This window comes from Chelonia mydas, chromosome 3, assembly GCF_015237465.2.
Source record: "Chelonia mydas isolate rCheMyd1 chromosome 3, rCheMyd1.pri.v2, whole genome shotgun sequence".
Classification (NCBI taxonomy): domain Eukaryota; kingdom Metazoa; phylum Chordata; order Testudines; family Cheloniidae; genus Chelonia; species Chelonia mydas.
Window position 1 is genome coordinate 123,642,001 of NC_057851.1, and position 17,729 is coordinate 123,659,729.

The following is a 17,729-nucleotide window of genomic DNA, read 5'->3' on the forward strand; positions in this document are numbered from 1 at the left end:
CCTTTCCTCTTGCGTTCTCTCCTGCGCTGGTGGGAGAGGAAAGCGGGGCTAAGAGAGAGAAGGTCTCCCTCACGCTACCGTTCTGCCTCTCGTAGGCAGCACGGCCACGGCAGACAAAAGGCCGTGCCCCGGGGGCCAGTGGCGCAACGGATAACGCGTCTGACTACGGATCAGAAGACTGCAGGTTCGACTCCTGCCTGGTTTGTGGCACGTGCCCCTGCTGCCCGTCCCGTCCGGTGTGGTAGTCCTCCTTTTGAACTCTTTCGAAGGAATAGCAAGCTCATTGGGCCCTGCGCAGGGTTGCTTAAAGCAAAGACCACGGCTCTGTCAGGAGGGACGCTCCCCCCAAGCAAGGTGCACCAGGAAAAAGGCGCAACAGTCACCTGCTTGACCGCGATGTGATTTGAACACACAACCTTCTGATCTGGAGTCAGATGCGCTACCCTTGCGCCACGAGGCCAGCTGGCGGCCGGAAGAGCGTGTGGCGGCTGGGAGAGTGGGGGTGGACGGGCAGACTGACTTTCCTCCGTGTTGCGTGAGCCAGGACTTACCGTGCCCACCATCCAAGCAAGCCGCTGGGATGTGAACCACATCCAGGGGCCTTGAGAAGTGACCCGTCGGGCCCTTCCCTCGGGGTGAAGCAGGCTCCTGAGCCGCATGCGCGTTGACCTGATGGCTGAAGGTCTCCCAGCCCGCGCGTGTGCACGTCCTGGGGCCCCAGCTGAAGAGCGGGAAGGGTCTGAATACTGCCCCCGAAACTGCAGGCTTCTCAGCAAGCTGCTCTTGGCCCCGCGGCAGGGCTCCTCAAAATGAAAGGAAAGGGCAAAGAACAGAAGCACCCCTGCCAAGAGGCCCCTTGGAGAAGCTCAGCAAATAAAGTGCACCTTGGCGCTCAGAGGCGTAGGGCGGGGAACTACTGGAGAGCCAGGCACAGCACAAGAGACGGAGCCCCGGCAAGAAAGTGGCTGCATTGGCCGTGAATCGAACACGGGCCTCCCGCGTGGCGGGCGAGAATTCTACCACTGAACCACCAATGCCCTGCTCCTTTGGGCTTGCCAGCGGAGGCGGTGCTTTCCGCCAAGGGCTTCGGCCAATGCCGGCCAGGCTCCTTCTGCCTCTGGCCGGGGCCTGAGGCGGCCTGCGGGCCAGCCAAAGGGGGCCGCTCCGGGACCTCTACCCAGCAGCGGCTGGCCCTCGGTTTCTGTAGTGTAGTGGTTATCACGTTCGCCCTACACGCGAAAGGTCCCTGGTTCAAAACCAGGCAGAAACAGCCCGGCTTCAGCTTTTGCTTTTGCTTTTGCTCCTGCTCCCACTCCCGCTCCCAATGAAGCGGAGGGAAAACAGGCTTCCACAAGGGACGCGGGCGGGTGCTCGGGGGAGCTCAGAAGCCGAGTTGCGTCCTCGCCGTTGCTGGTCTGTGCCCGCCGCTGCCTTTCCTCTTGCGTTCTCTCCTGCGCTGGTGGGAGAGGAAAGCGGGGCTAAGAGAGAGAAGGTCTCCCTCACGCTACCGTTCTGCCTCTCGTAGGCAGCACGGCCACGGCAGACAAAAGGCCGTGCCCCGGGGGCCAGTGGCGCAACGGATAACGCGTCTGACTACGGATCAGAAGACTGCAGGTTCGACTCCTGCCTGGCTTGTGGCACGTGTCCCTGCTGCCCGTCCCGTCCGGTGTGGTGGCCCTCCTTTTGACCTCTTTCGAAGGAATAGCAAGCTCATTGGGCCCTGCGCAGGGTTGCTTAAAGCAAAGGCCACGGCTCTGTCAGGAGGGACGCTCCCCCCAAGCAAGGTGCACCAGGAAAAAGGCGCAACAGTCACCTGCTTGACCCCGATGTGATTTGAACACACAACCTTCTGATCTGGAGTCAGATGCGCTACCCTTGCGCCACGAGGCCAGCTGGCGTCCGGAAGAGCGTGTGGCGGCTGGGAGAGTGGGGGTGGACGGGCAGACTGACTTTCCTCCGTGTTGCGTGAGCCAGGACTTACCGTGCCCACCATCCAAGCAAGCCGCTGGGATGTGAACCACATCCAGGGGCCTTGAGAAGTGACCCGTCAGGCCCTTCCCTCGGGGTGAAGCAGGCTCCTGAGCCGCACGCGGGTTGACCTGGTGGCTGAAGGTCTCCCAGCCCACGCGTGTGCACGTCCTGCGGCCCCAGCTGAAGAGCGGGAAGGGTCTGAATACTGCCCCCGAAACTGCAGGCTTCTCAGCAAGCTGCTCTTGGCCCCGCGGCAGGGCTCCTCAAAATGAAAGGAAAGGGCAAAGAACAGAAGCACCCCTGCCAAGAGGCCCCTTGGAGAAGCTCAGCAAATAAAGTGCACCTTGGCGCTCAGAGGCGTAGGGCGGGGAACTACTGGAGAGCCAGGCACAGCACAAGAGACGGGGCCCCGGCAAGAAAGTGGCTGCATTGGCCGTGAATCGAACACGGGCCTCCCGCGTGGCAGGCGAGAATTCTACCACTGAACCACCAATGCCCTGCTCCTTTGGGCTTGCCAGCGGAGGCGGTGCTTTCCGCCAAGGGCTTCGGCCAATGCCGGCCAGGCTCCTTCTGCCTCTGGCCGGGGCCTGAGGCGGCCTGCGGGCCAGCCAAAGGGGGCCGCTCCGGGACCTCTACCCAGCAGCGGCTGGCCCTCGGTTTCTGTAGTGTAGTGGTTATCACGTTCACCCTATACGCGAAAGGTCCCTGGTTCAAAACCAGGCAGAAACAGCCCGGCTTCAGCTTTTGCTTTTGCTTTTGCTTTTGCTCCTGCTCCCGCTCCCGCTCCCGATGAAGCGGAGGGAAAACAGGCTTCCACAAGGGGCGCGGGCGGGTGCTCGGGGGAGCTCAGAAGCCGAGTTGCGTCCTCGCCGTTGCTGGTCTGTGCCCGCCGCTGCCTTTCCTCTTGCGTTCTCTCCTGCGCTGGTGGGAGAGGAAAGCGGGGCTAAGAGAGAGAAGGTCTCCCTCACGCTACCGTTCTGCCTCTCGTAGGCAGCACGGCCACGGCAGACAAAAGGCCGTGCCCCGGGGGCCAGTGGCGCAACGGATAACGCGTCTGACTACGGATCAGAAGACTGCAGGTTCGACTCCTGCCTGGCTTGTGGCACGTGTCCCTGCTGCCCATCCCGTCCGGTGTGGTGGCCCTCCTTTTGACCTCTTTCGAAGGAATAGCAAGCTCATTGGGCCCTGCGCAGGGTTGCTTAAAGCAAAGGCCACGGCTCTGTCAGGAGGGACGCTCCCCCCAAGCAAGGTGCACCAGGAAAAAGGCGCAACAGTCACCTGCTTGACCCCGATGTGATTTGAACACACAACCTTCTGATCTGGAGTCAGATGCGCTACCCTTGCGCCACGAGGCCAGCTGGCGTCCGGAAGAGCGTGTGGCGGCTGGGAGAGTGGGGGTGGACGGGCAGACTGACTTTCCTCCGTGTTGCGTGAGCCAGGACTTACCGTGCCCACCATCCAAGCAAGCCGCTGGGATGTGAACCACATCCAGGGGCCTTGAGAAGTGACCCGTCAGGCCCTTCCCTCGGGGTGAAGCAGGCTCCTGAGCCGCACGCGGGTTGACCTGGTGGCTGAAGGTCTCCCAGCCCACGCGTGTGCACGTCCTGCGGCCCCAGCTGAAGAGCGGGAAGGGTCTGAATACTGCCCCCGAAACTGCAGGCTTCTCAGCAAGCTGCTCTTGGCCCCGCGGCAGGGCTCCTCAAAATGAAAGGAAAGGGCAAAGAACAGAAGCACCCCTGCCAAGAGGCCCCTTGGAGAAGCTCAGCAAATAAAGTGCACCTTGGCGCTCAGAGGCGTAGGGCGGGGAACTACTGGAGAGCCAGGCACAGCACAAGAGACGGGGCCCCGGCAAGAAAGTGGCTGCATTGGCCATGAATCGAACACGGGCCTCCCGCGTGGCGGGCGAGAATTCTACCACTGAACCACCAATGCCCTGCTCCTTTGGGCTTGCCAGCGGAGGCGGTGCTTTCCGCCAAGGGCTTCGGCCAATGCCGGCCAGGCTCCTTCTGCCTCTGGCCGGGGCCTGAGGCAGCCTGCGGGCCAGCCAAAGGGGGCCGCTCCGGGACCTCTACCCAGCAGTGGCTGGCCCTCGGTTTCTGTAGTGTAGTGGTTATCACGTTCACCCTATACGCGAAAGGTCCCTGGTTCAAAACCAGGCAGAAACAGCCCGGCTTCAGCTTTTGCTTTTGCTTTTGCTCCTGCTCCCGCTCCCGCTCCCGATGAAGCGGAGGGAAAACAGGCTTCCACAAGGGGCGCGGGCGGGTGCTCGGGGGAGCTCAGAAGCCGAGTTGCGTCCTCGCCGTTGCTGGTCTGTGCCCGCCGCTGCCTTTCCTCTTGCGTTCTCTCCTGCGCTGGTGGGAGAGGAAAGCGGGGCTAAGAGAGAGAAGGTCTCCCTCACGCTACCGTTCTGCCTCTCGTAGGCAGCACGGCCACGGCAGACAAAAGGCCGTGCCCCGGGGGCCAGTGGCGCAACGGATAACGCGTCTGACTACGGATCAGAAGACTGCAGGTTCGACTCCTGCCTGGCTTGTGGCACGTGTCCCTGCTGCCCATCCCGTCCGGTGTGGTGGCCCTCCTTTTGACCTCTTTCGAAGGAATAGCAAGCTCATTGGGCCCTGCGCAGGGTTGCTTAAAGCAAAGGCCACGGCTCTGTCAGGAGGGACGCTCCCCCCAAGCAAGGTGCACCAGGAAAAAGGCGCAACAGTCACCTGCTTGACCCCGATGTGATTTGAACACACAACCTTCTGATCTGGAGTCAGATGCGCTACCCTTGCGCCACGAGGCCAGCTGGCGTCCGGAAGAGCGTGTGGCGGCTGGGAGAGTGGGGGTGGACGGGCAGACTGACTTTCCTCCGTGTTGCGTGAGCCAGGACTTACCGTGCCCACCATCCAAGCAAGCCGCTGGGATGTGAACCACATCCAGGGGCCTTGAGAAGTGACCCGTCAGGCCCTTCCCTCGGGGTGAAGCAGGCTCCTGAGCCGCACGCGGGTTGACCTGGTGGCTGAAGGTCTCCCAGCCCACGCGTGTGCACGTCCTGCGGCCCCAGCTGAAGAGCGGGAAGGGTCTGAATACTGCCCCCGAAACTGCAGGCTTCTCAGCAAGCTGCTCTTGGCCCCGCGGCAGGGCTCCTCAAAATGAAAGGAAAGGGCAAAGAACAGAAGCACCCCTGCCAAGAGGCCCCTTGGAGAAGCTCAGCAAATAAAGTGCACCTTGGCGCTCAGAGGCGTAGGGCGGGGAACTACTGGAGAGCCAGGCACAGCACAAGAGACGGGGCCCCGGCAAGAAAGTGGCTGCATTGGCCATGAATCGAACACGGGCCTCCCGCGTGGCGGGCGAGAATTCTACCACTGAACCACCAATGCCCTGCTCCTTTGGGCTTGCCAGCGGAGGCGGTGCTTTCCGCCAAGGGCTTCGGCCAATGCCGGCCAGGCTCCTTCTGCCTCTGGCCGGGGCCTGAGGCGGCCTGCGGGCCAGCCAAAGGGGGCCGCTCCGGGACCTCTACCCAGCAGCGGCTGGCCCTCGGTTTCTGTAGTGTAGTGGTTATCACGTTCGCCCTACACGCGAAAGGTCCCTGGTTCAAAACCAGGCAGAAACAGCCCGGCTTCAGCTTTTGCTTTTGCTTTTGCTCCTGCTCCCGCTCCCGCTCCCGATGAAGCGGAGGGAAAACAGGCTTCCACAAGGGGCGCGGGCGGGTGCTCGGGGGAGCTCAGAAGCCGAGTTGCGTCCTCGCCGTTGCTGGTCTGTGCCCGCCGCTGCCTTTCCTCTTGCGTTCTCTCCTGCGCTGGTGGGAGAGGAAAGCGGGGCTAAGAGAGAGAAGGTCTCCCTCACGCTACCGTTCTGCCTCTCGTAGGCAGCACGGCCACGGCAGACAAAAGGCCGTGCCCCGGGGGCCAGTGGCGCAACGGATAACGCGTCTGACTACGGATCAGAAGACTGCAGGTTCGACTCCTGCCTGGCTTGTGGCACGTGCCCCTGCTGCCCGTCCCGTCCGGTGTGGTGGCCCTCCTTTTGACCTCTTTCGAAGGAATAGCAAGCTCATTGGGCCCTGCGCAGGGTTGCTTAAAGCAAAGGCCACGGCTCTGTCAGGAGGGACGCTCCCCCCAAGCAAGGTGCACCAGGACAAAGGCGCAACAGTCACCTGCTTGACCCCGATGTGATTTGAACACACAACCTTCTGATCTGGAGTCAGATGCGCTACCCTTGCGCCACGAGGCCAGCTGGCGGCCGGAAGAGCGTGTGGCGGCTGGGAGAGTGGGGGTGGACGGGCAGACTGACTTTCCTCCGTGTTGCGTGAGCCAGGACTTACCGTGCCCACCATCCAAGCAAGCCGCTGGGATGTGAACCACATCCAGGGGCCTTGAGAAGTGACCCGTCGGGCCCTTCCCTCGGGGTGAAGCAGGCTCCTGAGCCGCACGCGGGTTGACCTGGTGGCTGAAGGTCTCCCAGCCCACGCGTGTGCACGTCCTGCGGCCCCAGCTGAAGAGCGGGAAGGGTCTGAATACTGCCCCCGAAACTGCAGGCTTCTCAGCAAGCTGCTCTTGGCCCCGCGGCAGGGCTCCTCAAAATGAAAGGAAAGGGCAAAGAACAGAAGCACCCCTGCCAAGAGGCCCCTTGGAGAAGCTCAGCAAATAAAGTGCACCTTGGCGCTCAGAGGCGTAGGGCGGGGAACTACTGGAGAGCCAGGCACAGCACAAGAGACGGAGCCCCGGCAAGAAAGTGGCTGCATTGGCCGTGAATCGAACACGGGCCTCCCGCGTGGCAGGCGAGAATTCTACCACTGAACCACCAATGCCCTGCTCCTTTGGGCTTGCCAGCGGAGGCGGTGCTTTCCGCCAAGGGCTTCGGCCAATGCCGGCCAGGCTCCTTCTGCCTCTGGCCGGGGCCTGAGGCGGCCTGCGGGCCAGCCAAAGGGGGCCGCTCCGGGACCTCTACCCAGCAGCGGCTGGCCCTCGGTTTCTGTAGTGTAGTGGTTATCACGTTCGCCCTACACGCGAAAGGTCCCTGGTTCAAAACCAGGCAGAAACAGCCCGGCTTCAGCTTTTGCTTTTGCTTTTGCTCCTGCTCCCGCTCCCGCTCCCGATGAAGCGGAGGGAAAACAGGCTTCCACAAGGGGCGCGGGCGGGTGCTCGGGGAAGCTCAGAAGCCGAGTTGCGTCCTCGCCGTTGCTGGTCTGTGCCCGCCGCTGCCTTTCCTCTTGCGTTCTCTCCTGCGCTGGTGGGAGAGGAAAGCGGGGCTAAGAGAGAGAAGGTCTCCCTCACGCTACCGTTCTGCCTCTCGTAGGCAGCACGGCCACGGCAGACAAAAGGCCGTGCCCCGGGGGCCAGTGGCGCAACGGATAACGCGTCTGACTACGGATCAGAAGACTGCAGGTTCGACTCCTGCCTGGCTTGTGGCACGTGCCCCTGCTGCCCGTCCGGTGTGGTGGCCCTCCTTTTGACCTCTTTCGAAGGAATAGCAAGCTCATTGGGCCCTGCGCAGGGTTGCTTAAAGCAAAGGCCACGGCTCTGTCAGGAGGGACGCTCTCCCCAAGCAAGGTGCACCAGGACAAAGGCGCAACAGTCACCTGCTTGACCCCGATGTGATTTGAACACACAACCTTCTGATCTGGAGTCAGATGCGCTACCCTTGCGCCACGAGGCTAGCTGGCGGCCGGAAGAGCGTGTGGCGGCTGGGAGAGTGGGGGTGGACGGGCAGACTGACTTTCCTCCGTGTTGCGTGAGCCAGGACTTACCGTGCCCACCATCCAAGCAAGCCGCTGGGATGTGAACCACATCCAGGGGCCTTGAGAAGTGACCCGTTGGGCCCTTCCCTCGGGGTGAAGCAGGCTCCTGAGCCGCACGCGGGTTGACCTGATGGCTGAAGGTCTCCCAGCCCATGCGTGTGCACGTCCTGCGGCCCCAGCAGAAGAGCGGGAAGGGTCTGAATACTGCCCCCGAAACTGCAGGCTTCTCAGCAAGCTGCTCTTGGCCCCGCGGCAGGGCTCCTCAAAATGAAAGGAAAGGGCAAAGAACAGAAGCACCCCTGCCAAGAGGCCCCTTGGAGAAGCTCAGCAAATAAAGTGCACCTTGGCGCTCAGAGGCGTAGGGCGGGGAACTACTGGAGAGCCAGGCACAGCACAAGAGACGGGGCCCCGGCAAGAAAGTGGCTGCATTGGCCGTGAATCGAACACGGGCCTCCCGCGTGGCAGGCGAGAATTCTACCACTGAACCACCAATGCCCTGCTCCTTTGGGCTTGCCAGCGGAGGCGGTGCTTTCCGCCAAGGGCTTCGGCCAATGCCGGCCAGGCTCCTTCTGCCTCTGGCCGGGGCCTGAGGCGGCCTGCGGGCCAGCCAAAGGGGGCCGCTCCGGGACCTCTACCCAGCAGCGGCTGGCCCTCGGTTTCTGTAGTGTAGTGGTTATCACGTTCGCCTCACACGCGAAAGGTCCCTGGTTCAAAACCAGGCAGAAACAGCCCGGCTTCAGCTTTTGCTTTTGCTCCTGCTCCTGCTCCCGCTCCCAATGAAGCGGAGGGAAAACAGGCTTCCACAAGGGACGCGGGCGGGTGCTCGGGGAAGCTCAGAAGCCGAGTTGCGTCCTCGCCGTTGCTGGTCTGTGCCCGCCGCTGCCTTTCCTCTTGCGTTCTCTCCTGCGCTGGTGGGAGAGGAAAGCGGGGCTAAGAGAGAGAAGGTCTCCCTCACGCTACCGTTCTGCCTCTCGTAGGCAGCACGGCCACGGCAGACAAAAGGCCGTGCCCCGGGGGCCAGTGGCGCAACGGATAACGCGTCTGACTACGGATCAGAAGACTGCAGGTTCGACTCCTGCCTGGCTTGTGGCACGTGCCCCTGCTGCCCGTCCGGTGTGGTGGCCCTCCTTTTGACCTCTTTCGAAGGAATAGCAAGCTCATTGGGCCCTGCGCAGGGTTGCTTAAAGCAAAGGCCACGGCTCTGTCAGGAGGGACGCTCTCCCCAAGCAAGGTGCACCAGGACAAAGGCGCAACAGTCACCTGCTTGACCCCGATGTGATTTGAACACACAACCTTCTGATCTGGAGTCAGATGCGCTACCCTTGCGCCACGAGGCCAGCTGGCGGCCGGAAGAGCGTGTGGCGGCTGGGAGAGTGGGGGTGGACGGGCAGACTGACTTTCCTCCGTGTTGCGTGAGCCAGGACTTACCGTGCCCACCATCCAAGCAAGCCGCTGGGATGTGAACCACATCCAGGGGCCTTGAGAAGTGACCCGTTGGGCCCTTCCCTCGGGGTGAAGCAGGCTCCTGAGCCGCACGCGGGTTGACCTGATGGCTGAAGGTCTCCCAGCCCACGCGTGTGCACGTCCTGCGGCCCCAGCTGAAGAGCGGGAAGGGTCTGAATACTGCCCCCGAAACTGCAGGCTTCTCAGCAAGCTGCTCTTGGCCCCGCGGCAGGGCTCCTCAAAATGAAAGGAAAGGGCAAAGAACAGAAGCACCCCTGCCAAGAGGCCCCTTGGAGAAGCTCAGCAAATAAAGTGCACCTTGGCGCTCAGAGGCGTAGGGCGGGGAACTACTGGAGAGCCAGGCACAGCACAAGAGACGGGGCCCCGGCAAGAAAGTGGCTGCATTGGCCGTGAATCGAACACGGGCCTCCCGCGTGGCAGGCGAGAATTCTACCACTGAACCACCAATGCCCTGCTCCTTTGGGCTTGCCAGCGGAGGCGGTGCTTTCCGCCAAGGGCTTCGGCCAATGCCGGCCAGGCTCCTTCTGCCTCTGGCCGGGGCCTGAGGCGGCCTGCGGGCCAGCCAAAGGGGGCCGCTCCGGGACCTCTACCCAGCAGCGGCTGGCCCTCGGTTTCTGTAGTGTAGTGGTTATCACGTTCGCCTCACACGCGAAAGGTCCCTGGTTCAAAACCAGGCAGAAACAGCCCGGCTTCAGCTTTTGCTTTTGCTCCTGCTCCTGCTCCCGCTCCCAATGAAGCGGAGGGAAAACAGGCTTCCACAAGGGACGCGGGCGGGTGCTCGGGGAAGCTCAGAAGCCGAGTTGCGTCCTCGCCGTTGCTGGTCTGTGCCCGCCGCTGCCTTTCCTCTTGCGTTCTCTCCTGCGCTGGTGGGAGAGGAAAGCGGGGCTAAGAGAGAGAAGGTCTCCCTCACGCTACCGTTCTGCCTCTCGTAGGCAGCACGGCCACGGCAGACAAAAGGCCGTGCCCCGGGGGCCAGTGGCGCAACGGATAACGCGTCTGACTACGGATCAGAAGACTGCAGGTTCGACTCCTGCCTGGCTTGTGGCACGTGTCCCTGCTGCCCGTCCGGTGTGGTGGCCCTCCTTTTGACCTCTTTCGAAGGAATAGCAAGGTCATTGGGCCCTGCGCAGGGTTGCTTAAAGCAAAGGCCACGGCTCTGTCAGGAGGGACGCTCTCCCCAAGCAAGGTGCACCAGGACAAAGGCGCAACAGTCACCTGCTTGACCCCGATGTGATTTGAACACACAACCTTCTGATCTGGAGTCAGATGCGCTACCCTTGCGCCACGAGGCCAGCTGGCGGCCGGAAGAGCGTGTGGCGGCTGGGAGAGTGGGGGTGGACGGGCAGACTGACTTTCCTCCGTGTTGCGTGAGCCAGGACTTACCGTGCCCACCATCCAAGCAAGCCGCTGGGATGTGAACCACATCCAGGGGCCTTGAGAAGTGACCCGTTGGGCCCTTCCCTCGGGGTGAAGCAGGCTCCTGAGCCGCACGCGGGTTGACCTGATGGCTGAAGGTCTCCCAGCCCACGCGTGTGCACGTCCTGCGGCCCCAGCTGAAGAGCGGGAAGGGTCTGAATACTGCCCCCGAAACTGCAGGCTTCTCAGCAAGCTGCTCTTGGCCCCGCGGCAGGGCTCCTCAAAATGAAAGGAAAGGGCAAAGAACAGAAGCACCCCTGCCAAGAGGCCCCTTGGAGAAGCTCAGCAAATAAAGTGCACCTTGGCGCTCAGAGGCGTAGGGCGGGGAACTACTGGAGAGCCAGGCACAGCACAAGAGACGGGGCCCCGGCAAGAAAGTGGCTGCATTGGCCGTGAATCGAACACAGGCCTCCCGCGTGGCGGGCGAGAATTCTACCACTGAACCACCAATGCCCTGCTCCTTTGGGCTTGCCAGCGGAGGCGGTGCTTTCCGCCAAGGGCTTCGGCCAATGCCGGCCAGGCTCCTTCTGCCTCTGGCCGGGGCCTGAGGCGGCCTGCGGGCCAGCCAAAGGGGGCCGCTCCGGGACCTCTACCCAGCAGCGGCTGGCCCTCGGTTTCTGTAGTGTAGTGGTTATCACGTTCGCCTCACACGCGAAAGGTCCCTGGTTCAAAACCAGGCAGAAACAGCCCAGCTTCAGCTTTTGCTTTTGCTTTTGCTCCTGCTCCTGCTCCCGCTCCCGATGAAGCGGAGGGAAAACAGGCTTCCACAAGGGACGCGGGCGGGTGCTCGGGGAAGCTCAGAAGCCGAGTTGCGTCCTCGCCGTTGCTGGTCTGTGCCCGCCGCTGCCTTTCCTCTTGCGTTCTCTCCTGCGCTGGTGGGAGAGGAAAGCGGGGCTAAGAGAGAGAAGGTCTCCCTCACGCTACCGTTCTGCCTCTCGTAGGCAGCACGGCCACGGCAGACAAAAGGCCGTGCCCCGGGGGCCAGTGGCGCAACGGATAACGCGTCTGACTACGGATCAGAAGACTGCAGGTTCGACTCCTGCCTGGCTTGTGGCACGTGTCCCTGCTGCCCGTCCCGTCCGGTGTGGTGGCCCTCCTTTTGACCTCTTTCGAAGGAATAGCAAGCTCATTGGGCCCTGTGCAGGGTTGCTTAAAGCAAAGGCCACGGCTCTGTCAGGAGGGACGCTCCCCCCAAGCAAGGTGCACCAGGACAAAGGCGCAACAGTCACCTGCTTGACCCCGATGTGATTTGAACACACAACCTTCTGATCTGGAGTCAGATGCGCTACCCTTGCGCCACGAGGCCAGCTGGCGGCCGGAAGAGCGTGTGGCGGCTGGGAGAGTGGGGGTGGACGGGCAGACTGACTTTCCTCCGTGTTGCGTGAGCCAGGACTTACCGTGCCCACCATCCAAGCAAGCCGCTGGGATGTGAACCACATCCAGGGGCCTTGAGAAGTGACCCGTCGGGCCCTTCCCTCGGGGTGAAGCAGGCTCCTGAGCCGCACGCGGGTTGACCTGGTGGCTGAAGGTCTCCCAGCCCACGCGTGTGCACGTCCTGCGGCCCCAGCTGAAGAGCGGGAAGGGTCTGAATACTGCCCCCGAAACTGCAGGCTTCTCAGCAAGCTGCTCTTGGCCCCGCGGCAGGGCTCCTCAAAATGAAAGGAAAGGGCAAAGAACAGAAGCACCCCTGCCAAGAGGCCCCTTGGAGAAGCTCAGCAAATAAAGTGCACCTTGGCGCTCAGAGGCGTAGGGCGGGGAACTACTGGAGAGCCAGGCACAGCACAAGAGACGGAGCCCCGGCAAGAAAGTGGCTGCATTGGCCGTGAATCGAACACGGGCCTCCCGCGTGGCAGGCGAGAATTCTACCACTGAACCACCAATGCCCTGCTCCTTTGGGCTTGCCAGCGGAGGCGGTGCTTTCCGCCAAGGGCTTCGGCCAATGCCGGCCAGGCTCCTTCTGCCTCTGGCCGGGGCCTGAGGCGGCCTGCGGGCCAGCCAAAGGGGGCCGCTCCGGGACCTCTACCCAGCAGCGGCTGGCCCTCGGTTTCTGTAGTGTAGTGGTTATCACGTTCGCCCTACACGCGAAAGGTCCCTGGTTCAAAACCAGGCAGAAACAGCCCGGCTTCAGCTTTTGCTTTTGCTTTTGCTCCTGCTCCCGCTCCCGCTCCCGATGAAGCGGAGGGAAAACAGGCTTCCACAAGGGGCGCGGGCGGGTGCTCGGGGAAGCTCAGAAGCCGAGTTGCGTCCTCGCCGTTGCTGGTCTGTGCCCGCCGCTGCCTTTCCTCTTGCGTTCTCTCCTGCGCTGGTGGGAGAGGAAAGCGGGGCTAAGAGAGAGAAGGTCTCCCTCACGCTACCGTTCTGCCTCTCGTAGGCAGCACGGCCACGGCAGACAAAAGGCCGTGCCCCGGGGGCCAGTGGCGCAACGGATAACGCGTCTGACTACGGATCAGAAGACTGCAGGTTCGACTCCTGCCTGGCTTGTGGCACGTGTCCCTGCTGCCCGTCCGGTGTGGTGGCCCTCCTTTTGACCTCTTTCGAAGGAATAGCAAGGTCATTGGGCCCTGCGCAGGGTTGCTTAAAGCAAAGGCCACGGCTCTGTCAGGAGGGACGCTCTCCCCAAGCAAGGTGCACCAGGACAAAGGCGCAACAGTCACCTGCTTGACCCCGATGTGATTTGAACACACAACCTTCTGATCTGGAGTCAGATGCGCTACCCTTGCGCCACGAGGCCAGCTGGCGGCCGGAAGAGCGTGTGGCGGCTGGGAGAGTGGGGGTGGACGGGCAGACTGACTTTCCTCCGTGTTGCGTGAGCCAGGACTTACCGTGCCCACCATCCAAGCAAGCCGCTGGGATGTGAACCACATCCAGGGGCCTTGAGAAGTGACCCGTTGGGCCCTTCCCTCGGGGTGAAGCAGGCTCCTGAGCCGCACGCGGGTTGACCTGATGGCTGAAGGTCTCCCAGCCCACGCGTGTGCACGTCCTGCGGCCCCAGCTGAAGAGCGGGAAGGGTCTGAATACTGCCCCCGAAACTGCAGGCTTCTCAGCAAGCTGCTCTTGGCCCCGCGGCAGGGCTCCTCAAAATGAAAGGAAAGGGCAAAGAACAGAAGCACCCCTGCCAAGAGGCCCCTTGGAGAAGCTCAGCAAATAAAGTGCACCTTGGCGCTCAGAGGCGTAGGGCGGGGAACTACTGGAGAGCCAGGCACAGCACAAGAGACGGGGCCCCGGCAAGAAAGTGGCTGCATTGGCCGTGAATCGAACACAGGCCTCCCGCGTGGCAGGCGAGAATTCTACCACTGAACCACCAATGCCCTGCTCCTTTGGGCTTGCCAGCGGAGGCGGTGCTTTCCGCCAAGGGCTTCGGCCAATGCCGGCCAGGCTCCTTCTGCCTCTGGCCGGGGCCTGAGGCGGCCTGCGGGCCAGCCAAAGGGGGCCGCTCCGGGACCTCTACCCAGCAGCGGCTGGCCCTCGGTTTCTGTAGTGTAGTGGTTATCACGTTCGCCTCACACGCGAAAGGTCCCTGGTTCAAAACCAGGCAGAAACAGCCCGGCTTCAGCTTTTGCTTTTGCTCCTGCTCCCGCTCCCGATGAAGCGGAGGGAAAACAGGCTTCCACAAGGGACGCGGGTGGGTGCTCGGGGAAGCTCAGAAGCCGAGTTGCGTCCTCGCCGTTGCTGGTCTGTGCCCGCCGCTGCCTTTCCTCTTGCGTTCTCTCCTGCGCTGGTGGGAGAGGAAAGCGGGGCTAAGAGAGAGAAGGTCTCCCTCACGCTACCGTTCTGCCTCTCGTAGGCAGCACGGCCACGGCAGACAAAAGGCCGTGCCCCGGGGGCCAGTGGCGCAACGGATAACGCGTCTGACTACGGATCAGAAGACTGCAGGTTCGACTCCTGCCTGGCTTGTGGCACGTGCCCCTGCTGCCCGTCCCGTCCGGTGTGGTGGCCCTCCTTTTGACCTCTTTCGAAGGAATAGCAAGGTCATTGGGCCCTGCGCAGGGTTGCTTAAAGCAAAGGCCACGGCTCTGTCAGGAGGGACGCTCTCCCCAAGCAAGGTGCACCAGGACAAAGGCGCAACAGTCACCTGCTTGACCCCGATGTGATTTGAACACACAACCTTCTGATCTGGAGTCAGATGCGCTACCCTTGCGCCACGAGGCCAGCTGGCGGCCGGAAGAGCGTGTGGCGGCTGGGAGAGTGGGGGTGGACGGGCAGACTGACTTTCCTCCGTGTTGCGTGAGCCAGGACTTACCGTGCCCACCATCCAAGCAAGCCGCTGGGATGTGAACCACATCCAGGGGCCTTGAGAAGTGACCCGTTGGGCCCTTCCCTCGGGGTGAAGCAGGCTCCTGAGCCGCACGCGGGTTGACCTGATGGCTGAAGGTCTCCCAGCCCACGCGTGTGCACGTCCTGCGGCCCCAGCTGAAGAGCGGGAAGGGTCTGAATACTGCCCCCGAAACTGCAGGCTTCTCAGCAAGCTGCTCTTGGCCCCGCGGCAGGGCTCCTCAAAATGAAAGGAAAGGGCAAAGAACAGAAGCACCCCTGCCAAGAGGCCCCTTGGAGAAGCTCAGCAAATAAAGTGCACCTTGGCGCTCAGAGGCGTAGGGCGGGGAACTACTGGAGAGCCAGGCACAGCACAAGAGACGGAGCCCCGGCAAGAAAGTGGCTGCATTGGCCGTGAATCGAACACGGGCCTCCCGCGTGGCAGGCGAGAATTCTACCACTGAACCACCAATGCCCTGCTCCTTTGGGCTTGCCAGCGGAGGCGGTGCTTTCCGCCAAGGGCTTCGGCCAATGCCGGCCAGGCTCCTTCTGCCTCTGGCCGGGGCCTGAGGCGGCCTGCGGGCCAGCCAAAGGGGGCCGCTCCGGGACCTCTACCCAGCAGCGGCTGGCCCTCGGTTTCTGTAGTGTAGTGGTTATCACGTTCGCCCTACACGCGAAAGGTCCCTGGTTCAAAACCAGGCAGAAACAGCCCGGCTTCAGCTTTTGCTTTTGCTTTTGCTCCTGCTCCCGCTCCCGCTCCCGATGAAGCGGAGGGAAAACAGGCTTCCACAAGGGGCGCGGGCGGGTGCTCGGGGAAGCTCAGAAGCCGAGTTGCGTCCTCGCCGTTGCTGGTCTGTGCCCGCCGCTGCCTTTCCTCTTGCGTTCTCTCCTGCGCTGGTGGGAGAGGAAAGCGGGGCTAAGAGAGAGAAGGTCTCCCTCACGCTACCGTTCTGCCTCTCGTAGGCAGCACGGCCACGGCAGACAAAAGGCCGTGCCCCGGGGGCCAGTGGCGCAACGGATAACGCGTCTGACTACGGATCAGAAGACTGCAGGTTCGACTCCTGCCTGGCTTGTGGCACGTGTCCCTGCTGCCCGTCCGGTGTGGTGGCCCTCCTTTTGACCTCTTTCGAAGGAATAGCAAGGTCATTGGGCCCTGCGCAGGGTTGCTTAAAGCAAAGGCCACGGCTCTGTCAGGAGGGACGCTCTCCCCAAGCAAGGTGCACCAGGACAAAGGCGCAACAGTCACCTGCTTGACCCCGATGTGATTTGAACACACAACCTTCTGATCTGGAGTCAGATGCGCTACCCTTGCGCCACGAGGCCAGCTGGCGGCCGGAAGAGCGTGTGGCGGCTGGGAGAGTGGGGGTGGACGGGCAGACTGACTTTCCTCCGTGTTGCGTGAGCCAGGACTTACCGTGCCCACCATCCAAGCAAGCCGCTGGGATGTGAACCACATCCAGGGGCCTTGAGAAGTGACCCGTTGGGCCCTTCCCTCGGGGTGAAGCAGGCTCCTGAGCCGCACGCGGGTTGACCTGATGGCTGAAGGTCTCCCAGCCCACGCGTGTGCACGTCCTGCGGCCCCAGCTGAAGAGCGGGAAGGGTCTGAATACTGCCCCCGAAACTGCAGGCTTCTCAGCAAGCTGCTCTTGGCCCCGCGGCAGGGCTCCTCAAAATGAAAGGAAAGGGCAAAGAACAGAAGCACCCCTGCCAAGAGGCCCCTTGGAGAAGCTCAGCAAATAAAGTGCACCTTGGCGCTCAGAGGCGTAGGGCGGGGAACTACTGGAGAGCCAGGCACAGCACAAGAGACGGGGCCCCGGCAAGAAAGTGGCTGCATTGGCCGTGAATCGAACACAGGCCTCCCGCGTGGCGGGCGAGAATTCTACCACTGAACCACCAATGCCCTGCTCCTTTGGGCTTGCCAGCGGAGGCGGTGCTTTCCGCCAAGGGCTTCGGCCAATGCCGGCCAGGCTCCTTCTGCCTCTGGCCGGGGCCTGAGGCGGCCTGCGGGCCAGCCAAAGGGGGCCGCTCCGGGACCTCTACCCAGCAGCGGCTGGCCCTCGGTTTCTGTAGTGTAGTGGTTATCACGTTCGCCTCACACGCGAAAGGTCCCTGGTTCAAAACCAGGCAGAAACAGCCCGGCTTCAGCTTTTGCTTTTGCTCCTGCTCCCGCTCCCGATGAAGCGGAGGGAAAACAGGCTTCCACAAGGGACGCGGGTGGGTGCTCGGGGAAGCTCAGAAGCCGAGTTGCGTCCTCGCCGTTGCTGGTCTGTGCCCGCCGCTGCCTTTCCTCTTGCGTTCTCTCCTGCGCTGGTGGGAGAGGAAAGCGGGGCTAAGAGAGAGAAGGTCTCCCTCACGCTACCGTTCTGCCTCTCGTAGGCAGCACGGCCACGGCAGACAAAAGGCCGTGCCACGGGGGCCAGTGGCGCAACGGATAACGCGTCTGACTACGGATCAGAAGACTGCAGGTTCGACTCCTGCCTGGCTTGTGGCACGTGCCCCTGCTGCCCGTCCCGTCCGGTGTGGTGGCCCTCCTTTTGACCTCTTTCGAAGGAATAGCAAGGTCATTGGGCCCTGCGCAGGGTTGCTTAAAGCAAAGGCCACGGCTCTGTCAGGAGGGACGCTCTCCCCAAGCAAGGTGCACCAGGACAAAGGCGCAACAGTCACCTGCTTGACCCCGATGTGATTTGAACACACAACCTTCTGATCTGGAGTCAGATGCGCTACCCTTGCGCCACGAGGCCAGCTGGCGGCCGGAAGAGCGTGTGGCGGCTGGGAGAGTGGGGGTGGACGGGCAGACTGACTTTCCTCCATGTTGCGTGAGCCAGGACTTACCGTGCCCACCATCCAAGCAAGCCGCTGGGATGTGAACCACATCCAGGGGCCTTGAGAAGTGACCCGTCGGGCC

At 62.6% G+C, this 17,729-nt stretch overlaps 50 non-coding genes across 50 annotated transcripts; 25 read left to right on the plus strand and 25 right to left on the minus strand.

Moving 5' to 3' along the window:
* Positions 1 to 132: 132 nt before the first annotated feature.
* TRNAR-ACG lies at positions 133 to 205 on the plus strand. The gene has a single exon. It is a non-coding gene; the product is annotated as a tRNA-Arg (tRNA).
* Positions 206 to 388: 183 nt separating this feature from the next.
* On the minus strand, positions 389 to 460 carry TRNAW-CCA. Its single transcript has one exon. It is a non-coding gene; the product is annotated as a tRNA-Trp (tRNA).
* Positions 461 to 966: 506 nt separating this feature from the next.
* TRNAG-GCC lies at positions 967 to 1,037 on the minus strand. The gene has a single exon. It is a non-coding gene; the product is annotated as a tRNA-Gly (tRNA).
* Positions 1,038 to 1,197: 160 nt separating this feature from the next.
* On the plus strand, positions 1,198 to 1,270 carry TRNAV-UAC. The gene has a single exon. It is a non-coding gene; the product is annotated as a tRNA-Val (tRNA).
* A 292-nt stretch (positions 1,271 to 1,562) lies between these two features.
* Positions 1,563 to 1,635, plus strand: TRNAR-ACG. The gene has a single exon. It is a non-coding gene; the product is annotated as a tRNA-Arg (tRNA).
* Positions 1,636 to 1,818: 183 nt separating this feature from the next.
* On the minus strand, positions 1,819 to 1,890 carry TRNAW-CCA. Its single transcript has one exon. It is a non-coding gene; the product is annotated as a tRNA-Trp (tRNA).
* A 506-nt stretch (positions 1,891 to 2,396) lies between these two features.
* On the minus strand, positions 2,397 to 2,467 carry TRNAG-GCC. Its single transcript has one exon. It is a non-coding gene; the product is annotated as a tRNA-Gly (tRNA).
* A 160-nt stretch (positions 2,468 to 2,627) lies between these two features.
* On the plus strand, positions 2,628 to 2,700 carry TRNAI-UAU. Its single transcript has one exon. It is a non-coding gene; the product is annotated as a tRNA-Ile (tRNA).
* A 298-nt stretch (positions 2,701 to 2,998) lies between these two features.
* Positions 2,999 to 3,071, plus strand: TRNAR-ACG. Its single transcript has one exon. It is a non-coding gene; the product is annotated as a tRNA-Arg (tRNA).
* A 183-nt stretch (positions 3,072 to 3,254) lies between these two features.
* TRNAW-CCA lies at positions 3,255 to 3,326 on the minus strand. Its single transcript has one exon. It is a non-coding gene; the product is annotated as a tRNA-Trp (tRNA).
* A 506-nt stretch (positions 3,327 to 3,832) lies between these two features.
* TRNAG-GCC lies at positions 3,833 to 3,903 on the minus strand. The gene has a single exon. It is a non-coding gene; the product is annotated as a tRNA-Gly (tRNA).
* Positions 3,904 to 4,063: 160 nt separating this feature from the next.
* Positions 4,064 to 4,136, plus strand: TRNAI-UAU. Its single transcript has one exon. It is a non-coding gene; the product is annotated as a tRNA-Ile (tRNA).
* Positions 4,137 to 4,428: 292 nt separating this feature from the next.
* Positions 4,429 to 4,501, plus strand: TRNAR-ACG. The gene has a single exon. It is a non-coding gene; the product is annotated as a tRNA-Arg (tRNA).
* Positions 4,502 to 4,684: 183 nt separating this feature from the next.
* TRNAW-CCA lies at positions 4,685 to 4,756 on the minus strand. Its single transcript has one exon. It is a non-coding gene; the product is annotated as a tRNA-Trp (tRNA).
* Positions 4,757 to 5,262: 506 nt separating this feature from the next.
* TRNAG-GCC lies at positions 5,263 to 5,333 on the minus strand. Its single transcript has one exon. It is a non-coding gene; the product is annotated as a tRNA-Gly (tRNA).
* A 160-nt stretch (positions 5,334 to 5,493) lies between these two features.
* Positions 5,494 to 5,566, plus strand: TRNAV-UAC. Its single transcript has one exon. It is a non-coding gene; the product is annotated as a tRNA-Val (tRNA).
* A 292-nt stretch (positions 5,567 to 5,858) lies between these two features.
* Positions 5,859 to 5,931, plus strand: TRNAR-ACG. Its single transcript has one exon. It is a non-coding gene; the product is annotated as a tRNA-Arg (tRNA).
* Positions 5,932 to 6,114: 183 nt separating this feature from the next.
* On the minus strand, positions 6,115 to 6,186 carry TRNAW-CCA. Its single transcript has one exon. It is a non-coding gene; the product is annotated as a tRNA-Trp (tRNA).
* A 506-nt stretch (positions 6,187 to 6,692) lies between these two features.
* Positions 6,693 to 6,763, minus strand: TRNAG-GCC. Its single transcript has one exon. It is a non-coding gene; the product is annotated as a tRNA-Gly (tRNA).
* A 160-nt stretch (positions 6,764 to 6,923) lies between these two features.
* TRNAV-UAC lies at positions 6,924 to 6,996 on the plus strand. The gene has a single exon. It is a non-coding gene; the product is annotated as a tRNA-Val (tRNA).
* A 292-nt stretch (positions 6,997 to 7,288) lies between these two features.
* On the plus strand, positions 7,289 to 7,361 carry TRNAR-ACG. Its single transcript has one exon. It is a non-coding gene; the product is annotated as a tRNA-Arg (tRNA).
* A 178-nt stretch (positions 7,362 to 7,539) lies between these two features.
* On the minus strand, positions 7,540 to 7,611 carry TRNAW-CCA. Its single transcript has one exon. It is a non-coding gene; the product is annotated as a tRNA-Trp (tRNA).
* A 506-nt stretch (positions 7,612 to 8,117) lies between these two features.
* Positions 8,118 to 8,188, minus strand: TRNAG-GCC. Its single transcript has one exon. It is a non-coding gene; the product is annotated as a tRNA-Gly (tRNA).
* A 160-nt stretch (positions 8,189 to 8,348) lies between these two features.
* On the plus strand, positions 8,349 to 8,421 carry TRNAV-CAC. Its single transcript has one exon. It is a non-coding gene; the product is annotated as a tRNA-Val (tRNA).
* Positions 8,422 to 8,707: 286 nt separating this feature from the next.
* TRNAR-ACG lies at positions 8,708 to 8,780 on the plus strand. The gene has a single exon. It is a non-coding gene; the product is annotated as a tRNA-Arg (tRNA).
* Positions 8,781 to 8,958: 178 nt separating this feature from the next.
* TRNAW-CCA lies at positions 8,959 to 9,030 on the minus strand. The gene has a single exon. It is a non-coding gene; the product is annotated as a tRNA-Trp (tRNA).
* Positions 9,031 to 9,536: 506 nt separating this feature from the next.
* On the minus strand, positions 9,537 to 9,607 carry TRNAG-GCC. The gene has a single exon. It is a non-coding gene; the product is annotated as a tRNA-Gly (tRNA).
* A 160-nt stretch (positions 9,608 to 9,767) lies between these two features.
* TRNAV-CAC lies at positions 9,768 to 9,840 on the plus strand. Its single transcript has one exon. It is a non-coding gene; the product is annotated as a tRNA-Val (tRNA).
* Positions 9,841 to 10,126: 286 nt separating this feature from the next.
* TRNAR-ACG lies at positions 10,127 to 10,199 on the plus strand. Its single transcript has one exon. It is a non-coding gene; the product is annotated as a tRNA-Arg (tRNA).
* A 178-nt stretch (positions 10,200 to 10,377) lies between these two features.
* On the minus strand, positions 10,378 to 10,449 carry TRNAW-CCA. The gene has a single exon. It is a non-coding gene; the product is annotated as a tRNA-Trp (tRNA).
* Positions 10,450 to 10,955: 506 nt separating this feature from the next.
* Positions 10,956 to 11,026, minus strand: TRNAG-GCC. Its single transcript has one exon. It is a non-coding gene; the product is annotated as a tRNA-Gly (tRNA).
* Positions 11,027 to 11,186: 160 nt separating this feature from the next.
* Positions 11,187 to 11,259, plus strand: TRNAV-CAC. Its single transcript has one exon. It is a non-coding gene; the product is annotated as a tRNA-Val (tRNA).
* A 292-nt stretch (positions 11,260 to 11,551) lies between these two features.
* TRNAR-ACG lies at positions 11,552 to 11,624 on the plus strand. The gene has a single exon. It is a non-coding gene; the product is annotated as a tRNA-Arg (tRNA).
* Positions 11,625 to 11,807: 183 nt separating this feature from the next.
* Positions 11,808 to 11,879, minus strand: TRNAW-CCA. The gene has a single exon. It is a non-coding gene; the product is annotated as a tRNA-Trp (tRNA).
* Positions 11,880 to 12,385: 506 nt separating this feature from the next.
* TRNAG-GCC lies at positions 12,386 to 12,456 on the minus strand. The gene has a single exon. It is a non-coding gene; the product is annotated as a tRNA-Gly (tRNA).
* A 160-nt stretch (positions 12,457 to 12,616) lies between these two features.
* On the plus strand, positions 12,617 to 12,689 carry TRNAV-UAC. The gene has a single exon. It is a non-coding gene; the product is annotated as a tRNA-Val (tRNA).
* A 292-nt stretch (positions 12,690 to 12,981) lies between these two features.
* On the plus strand, positions 12,982 to 13,054 carry TRNAR-ACG. Its single transcript has one exon. It is a non-coding gene; the product is annotated as a tRNA-Arg (tRNA).
* A 178-nt stretch (positions 13,055 to 13,232) lies between these two features.
* TRNAW-CCA lies at positions 13,233 to 13,304 on the minus strand. The gene has a single exon. It is a non-coding gene; the product is annotated as a tRNA-Trp (tRNA).
* Positions 13,305 to 13,810: 506 nt separating this feature from the next.
* On the minus strand, positions 13,811 to 13,881 carry TRNAG-GCC. The gene has a single exon. It is a non-coding gene; the product is annotated as a tRNA-Gly (tRNA).
* A 160-nt stretch (positions 13,882 to 14,041) lies between these two features.
* On the plus strand, positions 14,042 to 14,114 carry TRNAV-CAC. The gene has a single exon. It is a non-coding gene; the product is annotated as a tRNA-Val (tRNA).
* Positions 14,115 to 14,394: 280 nt separating this feature from the next.
* TRNAR-ACG lies at positions 14,395 to 14,467 on the plus strand. Its single transcript has one exon. It is a non-coding gene; the product is annotated as a tRNA-Arg (tRNA).
* A 183-nt stretch (positions 14,468 to 14,650) lies between these two features.
* On the minus strand, positions 14,651 to 14,722 carry TRNAW-CCA. The gene has a single exon. It is a non-coding gene; the product is annotated as a tRNA-Trp (tRNA).
* A 506-nt stretch (positions 14,723 to 15,228) lies between these two features.
* TRNAG-GCC lies at positions 15,229 to 15,299 on the minus strand. The gene has a single exon. It is a non-coding gene; the product is annotated as a tRNA-Gly (tRNA).
* A 160-nt stretch (positions 15,300 to 15,459) lies between these two features.
* TRNAV-UAC lies at positions 15,460 to 15,532 on the plus strand. The gene has a single exon. It is a non-coding gene; the product is annotated as a tRNA-Val (tRNA).
* A 292-nt stretch (positions 15,533 to 15,824) lies between these two features.
* TRNAR-ACG lies at positions 15,825 to 15,897 on the plus strand. The gene has a single exon. It is a non-coding gene; the product is annotated as a tRNA-Arg (tRNA).
* A 178-nt stretch (positions 15,898 to 16,075) lies between these two features.
* Positions 16,076 to 16,147, minus strand: TRNAW-CCA. The gene has a single exon. It is a non-coding gene; the product is annotated as a tRNA-Trp (tRNA).
* A 506-nt stretch (positions 16,148 to 16,653) lies between these two features.
* Positions 16,654 to 16,724, minus strand: TRNAG-GCC. Its single transcript has one exon. It is a non-coding gene; the product is annotated as a tRNA-Gly (tRNA).
* A 160-nt stretch (positions 16,725 to 16,884) lies between these two features.
* TRNAV-CAC lies at positions 16,885 to 16,957 on the plus strand. Its single transcript has one exon. It is a non-coding gene; the product is annotated as a tRNA-Val (tRNA).
* A 280-nt stretch (positions 16,958 to 17,237) lies between these two features.
* Positions 17,238 to 17,310, plus strand: TRNAR-ACG. The gene has a single exon. It is a non-coding gene; the product is annotated as a tRNA-Arg (tRNA).
* A 183-nt stretch (positions 17,311 to 17,493) lies between these two features.
* Positions 17,494 to 17,565, minus strand: TRNAW-CCA. The gene has a single exon. It is a non-coding gene; the product is annotated as a tRNA-Trp (tRNA).
* Between the last annotated feature and the right edge of the window lie 164 nt (positions 17,566 to 17,729).